Here is a 12,249-nt window from a genome sequence, read left to right on the forward strand (position 1 = left end):
CAAACCAAGGACAAGACTATAGATTGTTCCAGTACTATGTGGCTTAGCTTATCATACTCTCCTGCTTTCAGTTCAAGCAGGAGCTCTACTTCCCTTGACCTCCAAGTACTATCGGGGTAAACTTTGATTTCTGGATGCTATGCGTACCCCACCTCTGAAAGGATTATTTCTTAGGGATCTTATGTGCTTTCGAGACAGCACAAACTTTGCCTTTTTCTCATCAAATCTACCATTTTAAAAGTTTACTTTGTGGGTCTCCCCCACTTGAATGGTAGGCTGAATGGATGGGATCTGTCTGCCTGGTTCACCACATCTTCGGTGTCTATTCTAGTGCCTGCTTCATAGCAAGACCTAAACATTATCCAAAAAAAAAAAAAAGAAGAAGAAGAAGAAGAACTGGAAAGAGGGAAAGAGAAGGAACAATCTTCCAAAGTGTCTTGATTCTAGCAATATAATAGTAGAAAGTAGAATCTGATGAAATAAGGCAGTGAGCCAAGCTTGGTAGATATGTGGTGTTCACATTGTAAAGATTTTTTTTACGATGCAGTGTTATTTACATACGAAAGGTAGAGTCCAGTCCACCCTCAGGTCAGAACACAGGTCCAATACTTGCTCTAAATTGCCAGATCAGTTGATAAAACATGTAGCTGAGAATTCAGAACCTAAGCATCAGTAATGCAAGGAACAAAGTTTTAGGGCTGTAAGCATCATAGTTAAGGTGAGTGAAGCAGAAATAGACTGGAGCATATATATAAGTGACTCCTTTCTTTTTATAAATTACAAGGTGATAAACCTCATGCTTCGTTTTAGCTGAATAGTTTTTCTTACAACTTTCTGCCTCATACAAGTGTCCACTGAGAAACCTTTGAAAAAAAAAACACTGAAGTTTCCTTTTTATTCCCCTTTCTTGTGTTAATATATCCTCTCCTAGTTGGCAAAAGATATGGTATATAGAACTGACACCAGGGTGAAGGTAAGCTTGAGTTCCAAGGTCACCGTGTCACCTCTGATGGGTCATTTAGTGTTTCAGAGTTTTAGTTTCTTGATTTCTAAAGAGAGAAGCATGCTTACTGTTAGGATTAGGGGGGAAAGTAAAAATTTTATTTGTAACATAGTATGTAGCACTTGGCAAACATTAGCTGTTCAATACATGGTACTCCTTATTAGTGCACTATTTTGGCATGTGTTGTTGCCATATACCAATCGAGAACATTTTTTAGTTTACCCACTATACTGAAAGATCAATGTTCCATCCTCCTCTTACTTTATTTGTGAACAGCACTTATATAAAGGAATGGGTCATTCCTTTTCCTTGGTGTATTTTCTTCACATGGTTTTTGGAACAGCGGTCTCTCGCTTTAACTTCTATTTCATTTGCTCCTTTTCAATCTCCTTTGCTGGTCTTTCCCCCCTCTTCTTCTTGATGGAATACCCACTGAGTCAGCTTTTGGTGGGTCTTGGTAGTCCACAATCACCCTTAAGTAATTCCATCCATTCACGTAGCTTCACGTAGCTCCATGCACATAGCAGCATTTCTGTTACCACCTCCTAAATTTATATTCCCATCTGGTCTCTTTCCTGAACTCCAAACACCTATGTCCAACTGTTGATTTGACATCACCACCTACTTGACACTTGTTACTGATGTTGTCCAAAACTAAACTTCACTTTTCCCGCTCACCATTTTCCCATCGTTGTGGATGTTCAGGCTAAAAACCGTGGCATCATTCATCATTTCCTCCCGCTCTTATACACGCCATCCTGTGTCATCAAGCCCCGTCAGTACGCTCTTAACCCATATCCACACCTGAACCATTCCACATCAGTCTACTACAGTCACCTTCACGGGTGCCTCCATCATCTCTTCCTAAAGTGCTGCAGCAAACTCCAAACTGATTGAGTGCCTCTGCGATCTGCTCTCTGCACAGCAGGAAGCACTGTCCTGTGGAAATGGAAGTCAGCTCTTGCCCCACCACTGTTCTGAGTCCTGCATAGGCTGCTGCTTTTTCTCAGAGTGAAAGCAAATACTGATACCGATCTAGAGGTATCAGCCTACATCACTTCTTTGATTTCCTTTCCTCCACTCACCCAGCCTTTTCTCACTAATTCCTCTCCATCTTCAATTTGCTACTCTGAGTGTGACAGGTAAGTTCTTGCCTTAGGACCTTTTCACTAGCTGTTTTTATCTGAATCATTATTTCCCAGAAGCCTCAAGGCTTAATTTTCTCACTCCATCATTTTTGGCTTTCACATGTCATTTTGGCAGTTATATGTTATTTCCGCCAGACCTACTGCGACCATGGCCTCTACAATGGCAACACACTCATCTTCACATTCCCGTTCTCCTTGTCTGCTTCTGCTTTATAATTCTCTTCCTACCTTGTAACATTTTCCTAAGTTACTGCCTTACTACATTTATGGCTATTGTTGGTTTTAGCTTCACATGAGCAGGGCTCTTCCACCATTTAGTTCACTGAGGCATCCCGAGAATCAAAAGTGGTATAAAGTTGGTGAACATTTGTGAATATTTTCATAGAGTGGAGCTGTTTCTGCTTGTGTCTGTTGCGGTAATGAATGAAATGCAATGATGAGTTAAGGTATTTTGTAACCTATCTGACACATATTAGGGACTGAATACATGCATTTTGTTATTTCACAGCAGTTCACTTGAATGGTGCACATCAGAAATCAGCAATGTAATTATAACACGAACCCTTCCTTTCAAATTAAAGTTTTCCTTTCTAAACACCATGGGAACTGAATAGTAGCTGTAGGTAGAGACAGTATAGACACTTTTAGTAGGTTTATCTCATAACAGACAATGATAGATAGCCAGCAATATTTGATGGCTCACATATGCCAGAAAAATAAATTGACACTTCATACTGATTAAACATCACAGAATTTCAAATGTTAATGACAACTAAATATTCTCTACTATGGACATTTAAAAATATCACAATTAGATGATTTACAAGATTACTAAGAATTCCCCAAGAGTTAAGAAGCTGACAATAAATGCTATTCACACTGTGCATTTTAATGAATAGCCAATTTGAGGGAGGTTAGATTATGAGAGTTTCGATTATTTAACAGATTCAAAATTTTCGGTTCAAAATTTTATGTTCTATAAATAGAACATAATAATTGTGATAAAGTATTCTTATGTGCATCACAAATGCTTTATGATTGTAAGATTCACAAATGCTTTATAAGTGTAGGATTCAATAGAAAGTAAGCACTTAATTTTTCTATCATTATTTGTGAAAACACTGAAAAATAGTTTATAACGAAGGCTTTTGTAAATTAAAACTAAACGTGTTATTTCTGACTGTTGAATGAATGGTCTTATTTTGCTTCTTTCCCAATCATCAGTTGCCTATTCTAATAAAATACGTTCATTCTTCTATATTTCATTCACATAGCTTAGGCTTTTCCAGAGAATTTACAAATGTTTTACTGCCTGCCAAGGCTTGTGTAATTAAACTAGATGACAGAATGTGCCCATAGTTTATTCCGTGGATCTCCGACTATGGAAGCAGAGGCTTACATTAAGTCAGGGGTGAGTGCTACACTCACATATTTTTTTTCTTCCACTAAAAATATTTTAAGGCAGTTGACTCGAATTTACGAAACAGGCAATTTGTGAATAATGGATTGCCTTTTTTTCTTGATCTTTCACTCTCTTGGGTATTCTTCAGACTTCATTTCTTTCTCCAAGCTTGAAATATCAGCTATTCACTTCTAACTAATAAATTTCATTATATGCTTTATCCCTAGAAATGGAAGGGGGGGAAAGAGAAGAATGACAAACTTCACATAATTGCCTGGATGCTATGTTAGATCTAAACATCGTTAAGTTTTCTCCTAACTATTTTGGGGAGAACCACTTTTTTCTCGCATTTTTATTGTCACTCCTGCCTGCTTCACTTTGCTACTCCTCTGCTGGCTGTGGGTGGATGGAGTTTGACTATTTCAGAATAGTTACTGGTGGGTGGGATCAAGAATCTCTAGTGGGTTGAGCAAAAAGCCATGTTTATATCAATAGTGATCCTTCTATTAAAATCCTGAGTGTGAGTAATATTTAATGGCTATGTTCACCACACGCTTAGCCAAGTCCAGCTGTACAGAAACCAAGAGTACTGCAGAGAATTCCATGGGTTTCGATTTGTGTGCAGGGTTTTCTCATCTCCCAAATCTGATTCTGTCACTTGGTAGACAGCAGTTTCTCTACTGGAGCTATGACGTGGGCTGGATACCTGTGGGTCTAAACAGGTACAAGGTGCTATGACTCCAGAGGTCAAGGCTTAGCTGTCCGACTCCAGAAGCCAAAATACTTGGCTTTAGGGCCCTATGTATATTGCTTAGACTATCCATGCAATACCTTATTTTGATTGGCTTTTTATTGTAGCTTACTGAGGCTAGTCACATGGTCTATTTAATGCCAAGTGAGTGCATGATCTTCTTTAAAGTCTAGTTCGTTTTTCATTTTGAAATACAGTGATAGAGACCAGTGAGGGTGTGGATATGTCAAAAGCGCCATTAAATTTACAGACCACTTTCTGTATGACCAGACCACCAGATATAGCAAGACTTCCAAAATAGAGAAAATTTGTGCTGATTGTTCTTGAAAAACTATTTCACTTTCAAGTGATATTTAGAGTTTAATAAATTCTAAATAGGTCTCATTATATGCTCATTTTCTGTCTTTTCTGTACCCGAGAAAGTGTCTTACCTTAATCTTTACCATTTACCTTAATCATCAGAGGCTGAAGAATCATGGATGCTCATGACCTGCTTAATTAAAACAATATTATTATCAAAGCATGCACTTTGGGTAGCTATAAAATGTGTATAGCAGAATCTTAACTTTTCAGTCAGAGACCCGGTAGTCAAGTTACAGATGTTGTTTTGTAATTATCACTCAAAAACGCAACACACTCTATTTCAATGATTTGAAATAGAGTCCATTTAAAAGAACATCTTACTTTCTTTTTATCGGCAAGTTTTAAAACCAAAACTTAAAAAGCCCCTAAATGGACATAATTTAGGATGTGCATGGCAATGCAGAAAGTAGAGAAGATGCTAAGTGGTTTGAAAAAAAAGATACTTATATCTTTTTTGAACTTCTATACGTCATGCAACGTCTATCAAGTGCTGATTTCCCACCTCCCACCCTGTTCTTTAAGGAATGAAATAAAGTTACATATAGTGGACAATACCAAATTCAGACTGACATTAAGATGTGAATGTTTTGTAAGTGACATATTTTAATTTGAAAATTTGAATCTAATATAAAATGCAAATTGCAATAGTCCTTAATGTAGAAAAGGGGAAAAATGTAGTGATTGAGTTTGGGGAAATTGTAAATTGGGCAGATTCAGCCAGCTGCAGTGATGAACAAGGCTTCCTTTATTATTGCTTCAAGAAAACCCATTGAGTGGCTCACACAAAGTAGCTGCTTGAATGCGGGGATATCCAATATCCCTTTGAGAGGAGTATTTGATTACACATTTTCCCTTTACCCTCTTGTTTCTTTCAAACTCTCCAAGTTCCACAAAACGTACCCCAGAGCACTGTTGTTATCCATGGTGTTGTTTTTGACCCAAAGGTGATACTGTTGACAACTTCTGTTATCTATGTAAAATGGTCTTTATCAATCTTTAACTTTATACCTGATCCACTGTTCCTTTGTTTAAAATCCTCTTCTAAGTCCTTGGTGTTTACAGAATTAACTGTCAAAGAGTTAGCCTACTAGGTATATTTTTTTCCAATCTGGTTCAAGAACTCTTTCTCAGCTTCATTTCACACCAGTGAAATGACTTCTCAGCATGCAGATTCTTTCACAGTGCTGAAAACACAGACACATACTTCTCTCTCGTATACACTTCCCACTAATTTCTGCCTGGGAAAACTCTTACGCATCCTTCAATACCCATCTTAGGTGTCTCCTCTGTTAAGCCTTCATCAGCTTCTTCGGCAGAGTTTTCCAGCACTGCTCCCAGCCGGTCCCCGTCACCCCTGATGATCAGAAAACAGATTCCCTGTTAAAGGGCGTATTCTACTGTAATTATCTTATCTGTCTCTCTTGTTAGAATGGGAGTTTCATAAAGGCCTAAGACATTTCTGAATTAAACTAGCCCAACAGACTGAGCTCATCAAACCACATCCCAAAGACTAGCTGCCTGACTGAATGAACTCATCTTCACTTGTGGATTTTGCACAACCTCCAGTTGTGGGTGCCAAGTCAATGTGCAGAGCTGGAAGCTGCTTGCAGCTCTTTCAGTCAGTTTCATGGTCTGCCAGCACATTTTTGGTTGTTGTACGCTCCTCACTGATAGGATTTTTCCCAACAGTACTTGGCTTGGTTACAGTGTTCAAAATTGATTTTCACCATGTCTGGGTGTTTTTCCCCCCTGTTCGACTTCATTCTCTCAGTTTCTGTACAGCAGGCTGTCGGGACACCCCGTTGTTACCCATTTCCCTCCTGTACCTTCCCCATCCAAGTAACTTTGTGACAAGAAAGGCTAGCAGACTGGCCAGCTTCCAGCACCTTGTTGCCGTTGATCCTGTGTTGCAGTAGGCATTTGAGTAGTGTACCTGGGCACGCTGCCACAGCCAGCAGTGAAGGTGAATGCATTCCAGTGCCAATAAGGACAAGGCATGGAAGTAAATCCAGGCAGAATTGACTTTGTCAGAGCTTTCTAGTAAAGGAGGAGATTATACATGCATAGTGCACTGGGAGCAGCGGGCATTATTTTGTTGCTTGTAGTTCTAGGCAAAAGAACACCAATATTCTTCACCTTAATTGCTGTTTTAGCAAGAAGCTGATGTTAATGGAAAGCACTGCATCCTTGTTGCATGTATTGCCGAGTTCTGCTCAGGGACAGAGGGCCGAGCGGTGTCTAGTTCTACAGGTCAGTGCTTCTCAAATTGACATCACCTACAGGATCACCCTGTAGGGGATACTGACTCCGTGGGCCTGGACAGGGCCAAGATTCCGCATGTCTAACTCTCAGGTGACAGGTGATGTGATGTGGTTGCTCTGCACAGCAAGGGCATAGAGGGAGGTGTGAACTCTTCAAAAAGCAGTGCAGGCTGATGGTACAAGAAGAACAGGTCCTGACACAGAATAAATCAGTTACCCCACCTCCACCTCATGTGAGAGTGATCGTTCCTGGTGGCGGAAGTGTCCTTGAATCAGTGTTCCCCTCACACCTTCAAGGTCTTTGTGGAGAAGAGAAGAGGTCATTTACTCCACCAAATCTTTGATGAACATGATTGCGTAGGATGAAAGAACAAATCAGTCTCTGAAAGATTTGAACTGCTTAGGTACAGAAGTAAAGTTCAGTGGCCAAGAGCTTAGGGATCCAGTGAATTTCCACCAGGCTTCTAATTCTCTGAGAGAGTAGTTATGGAGTTACCACTTATTGAGTTGTACATGGTGTATCTCTCGCTATCTGTCTGCTGTCTGTGGGTGCTGTGTCTTAGCTGTACAGGTAGGAAGAGGCATAAAACATAACCTCTTCTCTGAGGGAGTTTACCCTGTTAAAGGGTCAGCTTCATGAGCACAAGGACATGTCTTATTTGTCTTTATACTTCCAGAAATACACCGTTAATAATTGCCTATTAACCCACATGTTGCTTACTGACATAAGGAAAAAATATATATTTTTAAAGATTTATTTCTTTATGCATACAGAACTGGGGTACAAGCCAGAGGTACAGGGGCGGTGAGAGGATTCACCAGAGACAGAGTGGGGAGCAGAACAGGCAGTTCGATGAAGTACACCACTGAGGGGAGCAGTGGGCGGGTCAGGAGAGGTCTGCCGTGCCATGTGGGTCACATCCAGAACAGGGATTGAGCTCATGCTGAAATGGCTTTAGCTTCTCAGTGCTGTGCTTTAACCCACTGTGCCACCAGGGAGGGCCCAGGAAAAAATATTTTTAAAGCTAACGCATCACGCACATTTTCACGGTTAGAAGAGTTAAAAGTGACAATCACATGCCACCTCTAGTCTGTAAATCAGAGCTTCCAAATTTTGCTTCAAACATGAAATGTGGCCATGGGTAAATGCTCTACTAGCACCAGTAGGGCTCTGCTTGTCAAACTACAGAGGGCATTCCAGAACTCTAATTCTGTTTATCTCTGTAAAGGTATATGTTCTTTGTCACTAAATTTGGCCATGCCGTCAAACAAACACCTCATAGTATAGATGAGAGAAGTGAACCAAACCATACAACATGAGTCAGGATGAGGTAAAGACCAGAAGAGTGAAACAATGATACACTGTGGTTGACAAACAGCCCATGGTGCAAATATGGCTCACTATTTGCTTTTTTAAATAAAGTTTTTTTGGAACATATCTTTGCCCATTTGTTTTATCTGTGCCTGCTTTTACAGTACAATTGTGGACAGGAGCTATACACAGAAACTTTATGGCTGTGAAACTATGCCTGTGAGAAAAAGGCCATTGAGCCCTTTGAGTCTAAAAAGTAGCCTTACTGATTCCCCCAGCTTCACTGAAATATAATTGGCATATACATTTGTGTAAGTTTAAGGTGTACCGATATTTGTGGGATCGGGGCGAGAAAACATAAAGAGTTTTCCAGCGGTGGCCCAAGACTGCTAGTTTCATTCCTAACTCTCTCTTGCACTTTTAGGGACCTGATACACATCCCATGCATACCCAAGTCCCATCCACCCTCCCCACACCCCTGCTTCATAAACACCTGCACCCTGACCTTCCCTCAAGGGTAGGTGTGCCCGACAAGCACTCTGGAGTCTGTCTCAGGAAGCCAACCTAAGTAAGAGGTCCACAGAGGCCTTAATAGTGGGCCCAGGACTTCTGGGAAGATCTCTTAAATTTGGGGGTACCAGACATTGTTTGAAGTGGGAGAGAGGTTTTGGATGTGCATACCTCTTGCTTCCCCTAGATTTCCTGTCTCATGAGCAATTGGCAAAGCGTTAGCCGGGTCAAGGAATGGCCCTTTAATGGGAAGGACTAGGGATTCTCTGGATTTAAGGGTGACATTGCTAAGGAGTCCCATTTATATTGGAAGCTGGACATGGGGAACATTACGTAGGTCTTTTAGTTATGCCTTGATGACTGTGAGAATTTTATTGTGCACACATAGCAAAGAACAGTATTCCAAGGAAAGAAAGTCACTTACATCAAGTGAGAGATGAAAACACCTTAAGCACTAGTGGAGAATGGCCAGAAAAGATGGATACTTTTCATCTACAACCATACCTATTATCTCATTTTAACTTTGTAGTATCTCTTATCATAGGTGTAGACATTTTTCTCTTTGGTGGGTGAGAAACTCACCAATTACACTTTATGTAAATCTTTTAATTCTGCTACTACTTCTTTCTTTTTTAAAGATTTATTTATGCATAGAAGAACTGGGGTAGGCCAGAGGTGTGGGGGGGAGTGAGATGACTCACAAAGATAGAGTGGGGAGCAGAACAGGCTGATCTGCTGAAACACACTGCAGAGGGGAGCAGCAGGTGGGACAGGAGAGGTCTGCTGTGTTATGTGGATCAGCTCCCTGGCCGGGGATCATACTCATGCTGCAGTGGCTGTGATAGCTTCATAGTGCTATGCTTTAACCCGTTGCACCAGGGAGGGCCCTCTGCAACTATTTTTACTTGTTTGGAAGATCAGGGACTGTTCTATTCTAGATCTGTGACTTCTAAGTGTGTGGAGAGTAGCATTGTTAATGGGAATTTGTTATAAGCTTTTCCACGCATTGCAATGGGATTTGATGGATAAGGTAAAGAAGGAACCATTTTGTAAGGGGAGAACCAGTCTAGAAAATGGCTCAGATGGCGTGTCTTTTAAGGTTAGACTTCAATAAAATGACAGTTTACTAGTGTTTGAGCTGAAAAATAATCCTCATGACTTTGGACTCTGTATTACTTGTCCTGTATTACAGGTTCTGTAATGAGCAAGATGGCGGCAGATAAACTCTGAAAATGTATTTACCAGTGGGAAGTTAGGAATGTACTAGACCAGGGCTTTCAGATCTTGGTGAGAACAATTACCCCCTGCTGGCTTTCTAGAATATTGCTTCCTTAGTCAAATGCAAAGGACTCCAATTAACAAGGTTTGCAGAGGGCTTAAGAACCTGCCTTTTACAAGTACCAGTAAAAATCTGGACAAAGATAGTCCTTGGGACTCACCATGAAAAGCAGGGTATGGGGCGGTTCCTTTTGGACAGTAGTGCCCTTCTGAAGTGCTTCTTGTATGCTGAAGACCTGGGCTGTTTCCCCAGGAAAGGTGACTTGACTTGGCTGACCCATCCACATTATCTCCCCGAGTTGCAAGGTCCCTGGAATACCTATATATGAGAAAGGAGTTGGGGAGTCACCTTTGGCCATAGGACAAAAGGCAGTTTTCTGACCTTCTCTGATTTTATCATTGCCATACTCTTAACTCTCTGAGCTTACCAGCCACAGTTCTATTGGAACTCACCATGGAGACAGATTAATTTTAACTCTGAGAGAACATGGGCTTTTCAACACAAGTTAAATATAGGCTGGCACAGAACATTTCAGAAGCGTTAGGTCCTCAGAAATTTTTTTAGCTCCCAAACTTTGAGCTGCTACTAATGTATGCTCCTTATACTTTCTCCCGGTCATTCTTAACTTTTCTTTTTCCTCTGATCACTGACATAGAGACGACAGGAGTTCAGGGCCCTCCCTGGTGGCACAACGGATTAACACACAGCACTATGAAGCTCTCCGAAGCCCCTGCAACACAAGTTTAGTCCCCGGCCAGGGAGGTGAGCTACATGACGCAGCAGACCTCTCCTGTCTCACCCGCTGCTCCCCTCAGCAGTGTGTTTTGGTAGATCTGTCTGTTCTACTCCCCACTCTGTCTCTGGTGAAATCTCTCACCTCTTGCACTTCTGGCCTTTACCCTTATTTTGTATGTGTAAATAAATAAATCTTAAAAGAAAAAAAGACAGGACTTCAACAGTGGGAAACACAGGAGATAATTTATGAGTGAGTTTCTCCTAAAAGATTGCATTCAAAGTTACTGGAAAATACAAGCCACATTATTAGACAAGGGTAGACCCAAAGCTTTTGGGCCTGTATGGGGCTACTTAAATATCAACTACATTTTAAAATAAATTTTGACAAAGTAAATGCTTGGAAAGTTGATCAAATAGAAATTTTGGAGGTGAAAATACCGGATAGTGCATCCTGAAATAGTTTTAATTTTTCCTGGAACTAAAGAGAGCACACATACACACAACTTCCAGTATTAGCGGCTAGTTCATTAAAACACTATTTAATCCAAATGCTTATGAGACTTTATCAGATACAGATATTAAAATGATACCTTACTCCCTTTCATTAACTCATTGGCATTAACGCATTCTTGTATTTCTGATCAGAATATACGTATTTTTTAAAATAGTGATTTCATAATCCACTCAGCTGGTGTATATACATAATGGAATACTCTTCAGTGATCAAAATATGAAATTTTTCCATTTTTATGATATGCCTGGCATTGGAGGGGAATCTGCCAAATGAAGTAAGTCAGAAGGAGAAATGATTTTACTCAGGTGAAAAAGAAACAAAAGAAAGGAATAAACAATAAACCAAAGCAAACCCCAGAAATACAACTGCAGAATTGAGGCCACCAGAGGGAGAGGGTAGGGGTGGGCAGTAAGGAAGCGGGGGGTTGTCCAGTGGACTATGGTGGAGTATGACAGGAGCTCTGGTGATGGCACGTGGTTTGGGAACATACATGTCAAAAGGTATGACCCTATATCGGGAAATCATATACATTATTATAAGCGGTCCCCTCAGTAAAACATACAATTTAATTAAATATAGGTTTAAAATTTTAAAACATAATGATTTTCAAAAATGAACATCATGCTATAAGAAAATACAATAATAAAAAGGTGGAATCAAGTTTGGTGTCTGTTGGTTGTTATAATAATGGCAATAGAAGATGTAAATAGCTATGACAAGGGAACATATGATCCACGATCATGGGTTGCTGAAAAAATACTAATACATTAGTAATAAATTACAAATACCCATCAATGTGAAGATAGAAATTTCTGTGTTTGGAATTCTGGTTGCCTTAAGCTGCATTACATTACTCGCTGTAGTTAAAGGTGAATACTCTAGAAGCCACTGTTGGATAATTCATCCCGACCCTGTGATCTCTGTACCTTACATAAACTGTTACCTGTTTTCTCACCTAAAGAATGGGCCCT

The 12,249-nt window shown here is 40.3% G+C and overlaps 1 protein-coding gene and 1 pseudogene across 1 annotated transcript in view; one reads left to right on the forward strand and one right to left on the reverse strand.

Moving 5' to 3' along the window:
* Nucleotides 1-7,006, reverse strand: part of LOC101635106 — a 61,726-nt pseudogene extending 54,720 nt beyond the window's left edge.
* The window catches only part of IL1RAPL1 (interleukin 1 receptor accessory protein-like 1), a 1,088,386-nt gene that overhangs the window by 14,791 nt on the left and 1,061,346 nt on the right, over nt 1-12,249 (forward strand). The gene's annotated exons all lie outside the window — the stretch shown is intronic.

This window comes from Condylura cristata, unplaced genomic scaffold, assembly GCF_000260355.1.
Source record: "Condylura cristata isolate star-nosed mole 26May11 unplaced genomic scaffold, ConCri1.0 scaffold00027, whole genome shotgun sequence".
NCBI classification, from domain to species: domain Eukaryota; kingdom Metazoa; phylum Chordata; class Mammalia; order Eulipotyphla; family Talpidae; genus Condylura; species Condylura cristata.